The 14,941-nt window shown below is 37.2% G+C and overlaps 1 protein-coding gene across 3 annotated transcripts in view; it reads right to left on the bottom strand.

The window, feature by feature from the left end:
* Positions 1–9,880, bottom strand: part of LOC128520073 (NEDD4-like E3 ubiquitin-protein ligase WWP1) — a 57,975-nt gene extending 48,095 nt beyond the window's left edge. For all 3 annotated transcript variants that reach the window (XM_053494094.1, XM_053494096.1, XM_053494095.1), the window contains exon 1: positions 9,713–9,880. The gene's annotated coding sequence lies outside the window, so the exon portion shown is untranslated. The remainder of the gene's footprint in view (positions 1–9,712) is intronic.
* Positions 9,881–14,941: the final 5,061 nt, after the last annotated feature.

The following is a 14,941-nucleotide window of genomic DNA, read 5'->3' as shown; positions in this document are numbered from 1 at the left end:
CCTCAGAGCATTTACAATGTTTGAAATTTTTGCCACTGCAATTTATTGTGGTTGTATATTTCAAGTAAAAATGTAATCCAAGCATTTAAAATTCAATGCAAAAAGATTCAAGTTAATAAATTGCAGTTCAAAAATATTTTCAAGTGTTAAAAATACAATCTTCATTATTTTTCAATCTTACAAATTCAGGTTGATAAAATTCAGGTAACAAAATTCAGGTTGCAAAAATTCAGGTAACAAAATTCAGGTTGCAAAAATTCAGGTAACAAAATTCAGGTCACAAAATTCAAGTCGCTAAAATGCAGGTCTTTACATCCGGGATATCACAGGCAGAGCAGTGGAGAGCCGATTGCTGCTGTCCGTGCCGCAGTGTACTTTAAAGTGTGCTTCCTGCTCCCTGTGCAGTCTACTTCTCAGAAACTACTTACCGATCGGAACGCAGCCCTCTTAACTAACAGGCCGGGTTGCCAGTTTCACAATAAAGTGTGTATGTGTTAAAATTACTCCTCCTCCGTAAACACTATATTCAAAGCAAAGCCAGCGCTCTTTCATTCACACGCGCGAGCGATGGGTTTCCCGCCCCTGAGCTCGGTAATGTTACAGTCTGTGGAAAAATTCTGTACAGCAGCAGAAACAAATTTAGGAAGCAGTCAAACAGCATGAGTTCAGCGCGTGACACCAGAGTAACTGCAGAAGTCTGACTCTGTGCAAATAAACTGATAGGGACAATTCCAGACAAAGAATAAAGACAGATATATACGATAGATAGATAGATAGATAGATAGATAGATAGATAGATAGATAGATACTTTATTGATCCCGAAGGAAATTCCAGATATCCAACAGCAATAGAGACAGTAACAGTAAGACAGGTTATAGACTCCACACTGTATATCTTACAGTCAGTATACAGTCAGTATACACAGGGTAATGTGGGAACTGACCAGAGTTACTAGTGCAGTGATGGACAAAAACTATATATAAAAAGTATATAAAGATAATAAATATAAATTACAATAAAAATAGAAATGGGGTTAATTGCAGTGCAGCTATTGATGTACAATGTTATATGTGACAAAGTCACAGTGCGACAGGTATTTATGAGTCGCCGTATAAAGCTTAAATCAAACTTCACTCATGCACACACATATGAAACAGTCACATATACATATATACTACTAACTGTTTGAATAACTACATGAAGACTTATGACTTCATACTAAATATTAAACTGAAATGTTGTAATTGCATTGCATAAAATAATTTATATAATTTATTTATATTATATTTTAATCAGACTGACATTAAACCGTACTATCCACACTTTACGTTTTTCTTAATTACAAAGTTTTTGTGTTTACCTTTATTTATAAGCAATATAAATTTAACAAAGTCTAAACAGCATGTATGTTGTTGCTGCTGCTGAGGAAATTAATTACATCTGGTTACTGAATGTGACTGAACATTACCGAGCTCAGGGGCGGGAAACCCATCGCTCGCGCGTGTGAATGAAAGAGCGCTGGCTTTGCTTTGAATATAGTGTTTACGGAGGAGGAGTAATTTTAACACATACACACTTTATTGTGAAACTGGCAACCCGGCCTGTTAGTTAAGAGGGCTGCGTTCCGATCGGTAAGTAGTTTCTGAGAAGTAGACTGCACAGGGAGCAGGAAGCACACTTTAAAGTACACTGCGGCACGGACAGCAGCAATCGGCTCTCCACTGCTCTGCCTGTGATATCCCGGATGTAAAGACCTGCATTTTAGCGACTTGAATTTTGTGACCTGAATTTTGTTACCTGAATTTTTGCAACCCGAATTTTAATACCTGAATTTTTGCAACCTGAATTTTGTTACCTGAATTTTTGCAACCTGAATTTTGTTACCTGAATTTTATCAACCTGAATTTGTAAGATTGAAAAATAATGAAGATTGTATTTTTAACACTTGAAAATATTTTTGAACTGCAATTTAGTAACTTGAATCTTTTTGCATTGAATTTTAAATGCTTGGATTACATTTTTACTTGAAATATACAACCACAATAAATTGCAGTGGCAAAAATTTCAAACATTGTAAATGCTCTAAGGATTTTTTTCAATTCAGATCAAATTGCAATGCAGAAAAATTCAAACATATTTATTGCAACACGTTTTTTTCAGTTCATGTAATTCAACCTGCTATTTTGCTTTGAGGAATTTTGGCACTATTATACTTCCATAGTGGAAGAGCAGAGTCAGGCTTTGTGGAGATATATAGTTGAGCATCACCTGCATAACACTGGAAATGTATTTCTGATAACCTGAATTTCTGTAAACATCTGACCATGACGGAGGAGATAGATTACAAATTAACAAAACACCTTGATTTTGCATTGAACAGAAGAATCGCCGAAACAAAAGACCCCCCCGCCCCCCAATCTATAATATGCTCCTATGCAGAATCTGTAAAAGTTCAGGTTCCCCCCCCAAAAAAACTAAATTATAAATGATTGTTTATTTGTGATGAAACAAGGCTAGGATTCCAGTAGCGTGACTCACAAGAGGGGGGCGGGGGGGGGGGTGATTGGGTGGAAATCACAGGACTGCTGTTTGTCCTTTCAGAGTTATATAGCGCTCAGTATGTAGTTTTTGCAATCGCACTGCTCTTCCACAATGACAGAATTCTTGAATCTTCAATCCTGTGTTCTCCAATACCCAATATAAACTCCCTGATCATCATGCATTTTTTTTTTAGCTGCACGAATGCAGTCATGTTTTTGTTCCGTGTGTATGCATTGCATTGCGTTTGTCTAGTTTTGGGATGCTTTCACACGTATTCATGTGGTTTCTGCAACGAAATCATTGTGAAACTGATACTTTTGGTTTGACTGCTATTTAGTTTGGATCTGCAAAATAAGCTAAAGAAAATGAATGAAATACACAATTTAATAAACTACTAAAAATATTACAATAATTGTATATAATTGATAATCGAATTATATAAAAGTATAATAATTGAATAATTGTATTTCATGTACTGAATTCATTGTTTATTTACTCCATTCATTTACCTGAGGTCCGTTTTTCGTACGTCGCTTGACACATCCGAGATGAATTGACACATCTAAGATGAGATCATCGTGCTAATTACGATCCGGCTAAGTTGGTTCTTCGAGCTCACCTGTAGTTGATGATTAGTATAGCTGGATTGAGTTGTCTAGGATTATTGCGCGCTCGTGCGTTGGTTTAAAAGGCGATATGCATCGACAGTAGAAACACTGATCACAAGCCCTTCGATTGGTTGACGAAATGGAAAAAGAGCGGCTCAACTTTTTTTGTAACACGTGTTATGCGCTGAAATGCCCCCCTGCCATGGATTGCACCCCCACATAATCACTATCAAATATTATATTAGAACATAAATTCATAAGTTAATGGTTTACAAATTACAAATTACATGAGACAATAAAATAAAATAAGAAATATGAAAATAAATATGTCGTATATGAAAAAAATAGAAATATTATGTATACTTTTATATTGTTTATTTTATAATAAAATTAGTTTCGTCCAATTTACCATTATTAAATATTATTTTTTAATATATATAAATATTTATTAGCATATTTTTATGACAAACCCCTGAAAAATAAATGTTACAAAATAAACATTATACAAGAGTTTGTAATAATGGTCTCGACGGCTGTCTCATGCCTAGAGTTTATTATAATAGTAATATCATATTTGATAATACTAAACCTATGAATTTATGTTCATATATAATATTTGATAGCGATTATGTGTGTGTGGAGGGGAGTCCATGGCAGGGGGCATATACTTTTCTTTTTCCACGTGAGTCAGTCATGCTCTTTAACCAATCAGATGTGACCTCGCCATTTCAACCAATCATAACCTGGCAGGAGCGCAGGCTAAATCCTGTTTACATGAAATAAACCTGCTCCAGAGCAGGTTCAAGCTTACGGATATGTTGCTATGACAACAAATGCTAGAAGCGCATCGAAGAACGAAACAATCCAAGATCAGGACAAATCCACAACAATCAAATCCAGCTAACTGAGTTAGCGACGTACGAAGAACGGACCTCAGATGAAACGTCCAGGACGCATCATTTTCCACAGGACTACAGCTCTGTCCTTTGACTCAGGATCTCAGTTCAGTTTACATTTACATTTAACATTGTCCGCAACCAAACCCCACACACTGTATGTATTCACTTCACATATTTGGGCCAAATCAGAATTGAATCACTTTTTCTCGCTGCAGTTGAACCGCACTAGGGCTCAATCTGAGCCACGTCTCCCTGGTTGTTTAGCATGAACAAATCACGCCAAAGAGGAAAACATAGCAGTGTTTAATGCAAACCTGCTAAACACTGTATGTGTCAAAACATTTTTATATACCAACAAAGAAAGCCGCTTGTGCCTTTTTACAGTATTACTATGCTGGTGTACTGTACACATTTATGGATTTTGAATTCCATGATCTTGCCACAACTTTCTGATAATCATACATTACAGATCAATATGCAACATACAAAATGTTCGTACCGTCCCAGGATGCAGATTTCTTTCCTGATTTTGTTTTATCTTGTTCTGTGTCTCAAACCCCTGTCTGCTTTTATACGGCACTTCCACATACACACACGCATCTTTTCCACAAGTTCTCTCTCAGTACCGTTCCACGCTTTAGTCAGAGTTCTATAAGTTGGATCACCGCCACCTATAGATCTCGCTCTCCCATGACTTTCAAAGTCCTTTAAGTCTGATCTTACAGCCCGGCCTTCCTCGAAAAAAATATAAGTATACAATAAAAAAAATAATAATAAAATAAATAAAAATGATCGGTGACTCCCCATTTAAGAAAACTCAAAACTGCCTTCTACTCGCCTAGCTCCTGGAGCTGTGGCATCATACCTGACCTCTCCTGTATACCTCTATACTGTATTTTATAGCATTCCTCACAGAGTCCGACGTAAATCAGATTTTGCTCTTATTGTGACCTCATATAAGGAGAGCCCCTCCCCCTGGCTTGTTGTCTTATTCTAGGGAAATGGTCTGTTGGCTTAAAATGTCAATCTGTCCTGTCTCAGCTAAACAGCTAATTAGGTATCCAAGTTAGCTAGATAGTTTCTGCTCATTAATGTTGTTAATTTATGTTACATGTAGCACCTTGGTCCTAAAGGAACGTTATTTCATTTCACCGTGTACTAACTGTATATGGTTGAAATGACAATAAAAGCCTACTTGACTTGATCTAGTTTAGAATAGAGAAATAAAGGAAGTTAAAAGTATGGGTATATATTTTGTATAAAATAGGTATATATTTAATTCATTTATCTTGTATTCAATCATATTTATCTAGTATTTAATTTATTTATCCAGCAATGTATTTATCTTACATTTAAATGTATTTATCCAACAATAAAGAATGGGACAATTTTTTAGAGAAAGTGAGACTAGACAAAGTTTAAGGTTTGAATTTTCTCTCCCTGTGCAGCACACTACTGGAGTTCTCGCAGTTAATTCATGTAGGTTATCAGAGGAAATTTCTTCTGTGTTTCCCGAAGCACATCCCACAAGTTGAACTGGCTCGATCAGCACTTTTTACAAACCATACGGTCGGGCTGCTCCCACGACGACTCGACAGTGTTGAAATCTGGTGACTGCACAGTGCAGTCTATTACAGACAGAACAGCAGCAGGCTGTTTCTTCTCTAATGAACTATTACAACATTTCAAGCTGAGCTCTGGGTCACTGCTTTGTTGTAGGAGGACACCGTTTCCAACTAAGCATGCTCCACAGGGTACGACATGACTAGGCGAAATGATGATGGCCTTCCCTGCTCAAGTTCACTTTTATCATAGATAAATCTTCCACTTTAACACCACTGAAGCAGACTAAAACCATAACCTCTCCTCCAGCACGCTTCTCCAACATCCTGGAGTCATCTTTTGACGTTTCACATAGAAATTATGGTTTTGCAGGAACCACTGGATAAAGCTGCCAATTGAGAATCAGTCAGACGTGAGTTTCTCAAACTACAGACTCAAAGTGACTCGTTTCTCTCCATCCTGATGAGAGCCGGTTTGTGCTGTTCTTTGAACACACTAATGCACACTCTCGTATTAAATCTTTAACTTCTTGGCAAGCTGTTACATGGAAGAGCATTTCATTCTGAGAACAAGAGTGGACTGACAAGTTTCATAATCAAATCAGCAAATATTAATGCTCCAGATATTCAACAGACCTAAAGAAAGTCACTTTTATTCTTAACATGACTGAGGAAGGGTTTTCTAATGATGAATTAACCTTTAACACAGCCTTTAAATTGATGGTTTCTAAAAAATATTCGTCTTTACAACACATGCACATATCCCATTAAAAATATCATTTTCATCTACAGTGATCACGATTTTATTAATATTATAATTTAATAACAGTTTTTCCAATTATCAGAAAATTTTAAGACCTTTAAAAATAACTGCAGTTACTTATTTTTACTTATTACTTATTACTTTATACCTTAGCTTTATTCAGCAGCTTCACAACTGAATTGAACAGGAGGAATTAAATTAGCCTGTTTTTTACTGCATTAGTTCTCTCACTTTTCACTTTCACGCAGCATTGAATTAATACAAAATTACACTAAGAGTTTAACATTTTTACTTTAATTAAACAGAGTGCACCACAGGTAAGATTATAAAGTTTTAGCGCTCGAAGTGTTTTGAGAGGTGTAAGCATGTGTAATTAGATTAGATTCAACTTTATTGTCATTGGGCAAAGTACATGTACAGTGCCAATGAAATGCAGTAATGAGTGGGTCGGAGACTAACTTGCCCACAGAGTTTGGAGAAAAGGCAAATCAGAGGCTTTTTAATGATTGTGACTATTGCGCCACTTAGAAGTTTGTGCACTCTTCATTAAATCTGTTATGTCCAACATGATTGGTCAGGGCTGATTAAACTGAAAAAAAAAAAAAAAAGCCAGTTGTGGCTGATCGACCAGTGCATCTTTATTATAAATGTAATAATTCATTTAAAATCTATATATATACACTGAATTCAAATAGTTTGTTTATAAGTTATATATAAACACACACACGTCTGTGCGCATGTATGCATGCACGTACAGTATATACAATATATAACTTATAAACAAACTATTTGAATTCAGTTTGGCAACAGAACCTACATTTGGTCATAGCTGTCCTGCATTTCTTTGTTTTGGCACCTGTGGCTGATGGCCGCCACAGGGATTCGGACACACATCTGCAACACACAACAGCTGTTTCCTTGGAAACATAAAAACAGTAGGCTGGAAGTCAAAATAAACCATTTAGGAGCTGCAAAGCGACAGCTTGCTGGAAGTGATTTTCTCACAGCATGCCAGCCAAAGCTGATGAAAACACGGACAGTGGGAGACTCACGGCTAGACTACTGTACAAATTTTTTAACGTCAGATTTTAGCATTTAGTGCAGATTTTAGCATTTCGTGTTCGCTTTTCTTATTTACGCTAACCTCATGGGGTCAGAGAGCTAATGAGTCAGTGTGATTATTACAGGATCGGTTTGATTACAAGCCCAGTGGAGTGTCCACCTGGGTGTGGTTTATTAGACAGGTCTGAATGCAGCAATATATACTCAGGTGTGGAACAGGACAGAACCCGGGTAAAACGGGAAGGTTGCGTCAGTAAAACCTTTGCCAAGCTGTGTGCGGATCAGATGGTCCGCTTTGGTGACCCCTCGACGGGAGCAGCTGAAAGACTAACAACAACAGTATCTAGTGAATTTCTTCTTGGCCTGCTCCTTCTCACAGTTCTCTATACAAACCTGGCATAATTATTGATTTTATTAAGTTTTTCAACATTGCTAAAAACGAGCACCTTGTCACCTTTATGAACACCGTGCCAACACTTCTTTAACTGCATTCAGTGTAAACCCAAAACCAAGCGCATTATTAAAAAGTACACACCGTACACAAAAGTAAAGTGGGAAGAAAGCATAAAAAATACATGATGTGTGGCAAATAGTGTTTTTTGTAAACATGAAAAAGAAAAAACACACTCTCCACATATGGACTGAATTTACTACCAGCGTTATATCCTGTCTGAAATGTGGATATACTTTCAGAGGAAATTTTTAGACACACACACACTATATGTGCAAAATTATACGGCCAAAACTGTTAATTATTAGATTCAGTTGTTTCAATCAGGACCTTATCACCTGTGAAGAACAATCTTAATTCTTCAGCATGCCAAGACATCTTGGACAATGCTGTGCTTACAACATTTGTGGCAACAGTTAGGGGAAGGACCTTTTCTATTCCAACATGATTGTGCCCCAAAGGGAACACCCAAAAGTGTGGAAGAACTTGACCGGACCGAACACATAGCCCTGACCTCAAGCCCATCAAGGATCTTTGGGATGAACTTGAACGGAGATTGCGAGCCAAAACCTTCTCGTCCAACACCAGTGCCTGACCTCATAAATGCTCTATAGAAAGTATGGGCACGAATTCCCTCAGAAACACTTGAAAATCTTGCGGACAGAAGTGGAAGCTGTTATAGTTGAAAAAGGGGGACCAAATCCATACCAAATTGTATGTATATTTGGATACAATGTCAATGTATGTTTGGACAAATACTTTTGTCCATATAGTGTATACACACACACATTTATTTAATCAACAATAAAATAACAGCTATGCTGAAGCTACTAAAGTCAACATTACCCACAACAACATTCTGAACAAATAAACAAGACAAAATATAGTTCATTATGTTTGCCACTTTAAAATAGCCTTTAACGCATATCTTGCTCTTTCCTTCAGTTGTGTAAATAACTAGCTGTTTTGCTAGCTAGTGCTTGTTCAGTAACATGCTAGCTCTGTAACATGCTAGCTAAGATGGCTATATTATGCTAACTAGTACATTATGCCCAGGATATAACGATACTTTTTGAGGTGTTCGATTTGATTAATGGTAAGGGTCACTGCATAAGGGTTTACTGGTTAATCTTAACTGGTTTACTGGGTGGTTAGGTGTAACGGTTAACTTAGCGGTCGCGCGCTACACAACAGAGACGTTAAGAGTTGAATTCTCAGACGTTATTAACGTTATTCTCAAGAGACGTTATTAACGTTATTCTCAAGAGACGTTATGATCGTTTTTTTTTTTAATTCTCAAAGACGATATTAACGTTAATTTTGGAATTCTCAGAGACGGTATTATCTCTGTTGTCGGACACAAATAACTGTTCAGTTAGTTAGTTGTTTGTCAAGGAAGCTTGTTGAGATAGTTATGAAGCCAAATGATTTGGGATTGTTAGATTAGTTTTAGCAACACCGGTTGTTTTTATTAAAGCAAAAGCAAAGCGCGAGCTTCCTAGAGATCAGACGGAGGTCACGTGCACACACCGGATACATTTTGTTGTTGTTGTTCATTCGTATATTTGTTTGTTTTCTCGCTGTGTGTGTATACATGCTTGACAGTAAACCACCTAGTAAGCAGGCTACACATACACCATTGCTAAGGCCTGCACACTGCTGATCGCCATTTTTAACTCTCTCTCTCTCTCTCTCTCTCACACACACACACACACAACCGTGTGATACATCCAGCGTTCAGCTCCATCACAGAGATTTTATAAACACACACCACTATTCCACAGTAACTGCACACACACACAATCACTGCTGTGCATTAACTCACCGAGGCCGGAGCTGGCAGTGTCAGTCCTTCTGTCCTGCGCCTGTGTGTGTGTGTGTGTGTGCGCGGTGTGAACAGAGCATCGGGGCTATAGCCAGACAGCTACAGCTACGACTGCGCCATTTCTCTCAGGCCACTCTGAGTGACAGCTTCACACACATGAGTACGCGGTTCCCCCATAACCTCTAAGTTCCGCCTTCAACGCTACCATTGGCAGGAACTTCGCGATGAGCCGCAGCGTGACGATTGGATGTGGTCGCTGTCAGTCATGTTGCCGTAGCAACCGTGGAACGCCAATGGAGAAGTCACGTGATTCGTAAGCGGAAGCGTGCCGTGTAGTTAAAAGCATACGTTTGTTAAGGTTCTTAGGATTTGTTGTCATATTTCATAATGATATAAAAAAAAAAAATAGTCAAAAATTATTGGACGGCTTAATTAATACATTAAAATATTATTATTATTATTATCACTATTATTATTATTATTATTATTATTATTATTATTGGTATATACATATTTTTTTACACATTTCATACTAATTTTCCTAATTTTCCTTTCAATTCTGTAAACCCGCTTGGCAACAATGACCTTGTGTAAAAGGCTGAGTATGTCACATGCCAGAACGCCCAAGTGCTCCTTGTGGCCGTGGCCCTCCCACTCCTTTATCTGCGGCATGAATTCCTTGCTGGTATGCTGGTTGTCTGTTGATGAAGAGGGGTTGTGGGAGGTGAAAGGGACCTGTGGGCAGACTGTGGGGAGACAGCTTTACACATGAGACATAAAATGAAGGCGTGATAGGTCTGGTGACTTGGCTTCAGCTAGGTCTTCAGTGACTTGTCGCAGGATTCTGTAAGGTCCAATGCATCTGGCATGGAGCATTTTTTGCAACTTGGAATGTTCTGGAGATCCTGGGTTGATAGGCACAGATGGTCTCCTGACTGGCGGACCGTTTGATGTTCCTGGCTACTTTCGTCAGAGGCTAGTGTGTTTTACTCAATTTATTTAACTTTTTCTGAACCACTTATCTATTGGACTAGGCCCAGTCTTTCTAGTGCTTTGAACATTAGGCTTTCAGGAAAGTGCCAGTCTCTTTGTTGGCTGGTTTAACCTGAACATTAGACTGTGGATGATACCCAGACCCCAAGGGACCACATAACAAACCACTTCAGTCTACGAATTCATCAGCACGATACAGGCTGCACTACAACTCATTGTGACATCTAGCTGAGGAGGACTGAATGAGTCCTGAACTCACTCATTCTCACTCTTTGTCTCAGTAAGCCTGGAGCCTATTCCAAGGGATTCGGGGCACAAGGCGCAGTACAAGCATGCACACACTCACTCGCACACCATGGGCAATTTGAAAGCGCCAAATTGTGCATGTCTTTGCACTGTTAAAGGAAACTGAAGTACCAGGAGAGAACCCGCCAAGCACAGGAAGAATATACTGTACAAACTCCACACAAACAGACCTGAAGTTGGGACTCTTGACCCTGGAGGTGCAACTCCACAATAATGATATACATCAGTGATTAACATCAGTGTAAAATTTAGGGGCTATGCTAGTTTCATTAACAAGCTGGTCTATCCAACACACACACATACAAAAACCAAGGACAACAACAAAACAGAAATCGCTTGAGAAGAAAAAACCTAATTAGGTGTAATTTAAACTTTAGTAAAATCAATCAGTGAAATAACGTTAATGAAACTCGTGACTCATATACAAGCAGTTAGAAATTAACATGCTATATTTTCATCTTCTACCACTTATATATTCTCTGTTTCTCACCTTTTTCAATAAACACTCAAAGGTCTTTTTTTATATATATACCATGAGGTTATAAGTTTTAATAAGTATAAAATTTGTATATAAGTATAAGATTTGTTCTTTTATATTTCAGATTAAACCATGTCAGTGTATTGTTTCTACATCATCAATGTCTATGATCTAATAAAGAATTACGATTTCTCATAAAACAGGAAGCTTTCATATCTAAACAGACACCATGCTTTTAAAGGTATCATGACTTTTTTCCTATGATTAAAGTTTTATTCTGATGTATTACATCTTAATTACTAGTATGAAATAATTCACTAAGTGTACCAAGCTTCAAATTAGACATTTTTTAATTTTTTATAATTTTGGACATTTAAGCAGTTATTACTTAGACAACAATAATGTTCAGAAAAAAAGGTTTGTGATTCTCAGGCGTTTCTGATTCAAGATCGTAAAACACTTTTTCTGCATAGCAGAAATGCTTGGCATTATTATTATTATATTATTATTAATATATATTTTTAAAGAAGCCGTAAATAAACTATACATTATTAACCACACTACAAAAAAACATTTATCCTTCATTGTAAAACCAGTTTTTTCACTTTAAGACAATGTTGTGGTAGTGATGGCATCGATATGATTATCAGTACCAGTAATGGGCAGATCAGACATTTGAGAAAACATATCATGTATCAAATAAGAGGAATTAAATTCGGAAAAGAGACTGTTTTAATTATAAAGAGATTTGCCTGTGTAAATATTTCGCTTTTTATGTTATTATATGTACTGAATTATACATAAGTGTTTTTATTATGGGCAACAAATTCATACTTAGTCCTTCTGGTTGGATCTACAGTACTTCAGCACAAAGTAGTTCAGCTGGCTCTGATGAAAAGGTGTGAGAACACGGAGTGTTCTGCTGTGTATGTGCCGGTGTAGCCAGCGAGTAGTCAGAGTATTCACTCTCCACCTCGTGTCCACCACTGAAAACCGGCACATAAGCATTAGAGCTAGACCATGGAGTAAGAGAAGAAGGTGGTCTGGTCTGATTTATCATGTTTACTTTGACGACATCATGAAGACATGTCTTGACTTGGCCTCGAAATTCACCCTTTCTGGGTGAAAGTGCTGGACAAACAAGTCAGATCCATGACGGCCTAAATCAAAACTTACTTAAAGGATCAGCTCCTAAAGTCGTGGTGCCAGAAACAACAGCATACCACAACAGAGCTCAGTGGAATCCATGCCTTGCTTGGTCAGAGCTGATGTGGTGGCACAAGGAAGACCTACGCAATATCAAGCAAGTAGTTTTAATGTTACTGCTGATCAGGGCATACGGTAGTACAGAATTAACACACAATTCCACTTACTTATAACATAAAATAACATAATGAGCTATAAGGAAAGAAATGATTCAATGTAGACCTAAGTGCATTTTTCTAGTGGCATGCTGGTCTCCTTTATGATAAAACATCCACTGATATAATTATCACTATTAACGGCAATACAAACAAACCAAGACACATTTTAGGCCATTTTATCCTGGCTATTTCATGCATTTGGTATCTGAAGGGTATCCAGATAATATTTTATCAACGTGCCTTTACACTTACAGCTGCATTACATGTTAGTAGGCAAAAGGTCATTACATTTGAATAACTTTCCCATGTTGTTCCTCTTTTCAGTTACTGTGTGAATAGTTTTAATCCTGGTTATGTTTTACAGGCGTTCACGAGCATGTGAATCACTTATCTGTAGAGCTTTGGGATGTCACATTTCTTAAACAAATGCATGCATTTGCAATACACTTGTGATTAAAATGCATCTCAGGCATTCTGGATTGATTTAAGTGATCATGTTTAAAATCTGTAATGTGTTTTGGGTGCGTTAACGCGTTTAGTTCTATGCGGATAATCTCCATCTGGTGATTATTCATCATCTTATAATTAAGAGACAGGCCTTAGATGAAAAGGATATGCATGATAATGGAAACAGTCATCATCAATATTTATGAATGCTTGAGTACTTATGTCATATCATCCCTATTTCATATTTCAGAGCTTTAAAAAATGACTTGGAAAAATATCGTGGATCTGCTCCATGCATTCTATACAAGCGGCTTTTCCAAACTGAAGCCTGTGATGTAATAATTCCTATTTACAGTTTTACAATAAAACCAAAGTTGCCGCCCTGACGTTGATTTTTTTTCTCCTCCCTATAATCGCATATTCTGAAGTGTGTGCAACATCTGTGAGTTCCACAGTTGTTACAGTAACTTATGTTACAGTAAACAGTCATCGCCTCAACAGATTCTTCTGTCCTGTGGTGGAAAACATACGTTACAAAGCTCTGACACTGAAGACTCCTTTAATATGTGTTCATAAGTATAAACATTGCGTTATCTTGTAATAACAAGACAGTTACTTCAGTCAAAGATTATGTACATCCTTCATGACCTGTTAAAGCGAAAGTGTTAGGAACGGAAGTGTTAAGCTGTGATCTTTCACCCAAATGAGAATGGGTTCCCTGTTTAGTCTGGTTCCTCAAGGTTCCTTCCTTTTCCTTAAATTTCCATACAAATAAAAATTGAATTGAATTGAATTGAATTGAATTGAATTGATCTGCCATGCAGTTAGGAGGACTCTCAGAGCTGTGTTGTTAGAGAAAATAAATCAACACCTTTAAGTGAATCCAGATCAAGAATGTATGGCATGCTGTAAGCTTTAATTTTTGTGTAACAATCTGAGATACAGGACACATTTTATTGGACTTGCATGGTAACAATAAAGCCATTCTATTCTGTTCTATTCTATTCTATTCTATTCTATTCTATTCTATTCTATTCTATTCTATTCTATTCCTTTCTGTTACATTATATTATGTTACTTTATATTTCACAGATAAAGGGTTTACCGATACAGAACAAAAACCCAAAGAGAAAATAATAGGTAATTAATGTAGTGCAAGATAGATAGAATCTAAATCACTATTTCACCAAGCACATTTTCATGTACAGTACATGGAGTTTGCCTTTGTATAGGGTCTACACAAACAGTATAGGGCCAAAATTTAAACTTCCTTGCACGTTAAAACAAGACCACCACTTTTTTTCCCCACAATGCAGCCTATATTTCTCTCGAAGTTGTTTACGTGTTTTTCTTTTGCATCCCGAACGATTCTTCTGCCAGTACTGGGTGAAATCTTCCTTGGTCTACCTGACTGTGGTTTAGAATCAACAAAACCTTTTTTTTCCACCTCTTTATCAGAGTTTGAACACTACTGAGTGGCATTTTCAAGTATTGAGATATCTTTTTATATCCTTTTCCTGCTTTATAAAGTTCAACTACCTGATTACGCAGGTCTATTGGCAGTTCTTTTGTCTTCCCCATGGTGCAGTATCCAGCCAAGTTAGTGCATCACCTCATGAGCTAAGAAACTCACTGACTGTT

The sequence above is a fragment of the Clarias gariepinus genome, chromosome 4 (genome assembly GCF_024256425.1).
Source record: "Clarias gariepinus isolate MV-2021 ecotype Netherlands chromosome 4, CGAR_prim_01v2, whole genome shotgun sequence".
Lineage (NCBI taxonomy): Eukaryota > Metazoa > Chordata > Actinopteri > Siluriformes > Clariidae > Clarias > Clarias gariepinus.
This window is presented reverse-complemented; position numbering and strand designations above follow the sequence as displayed.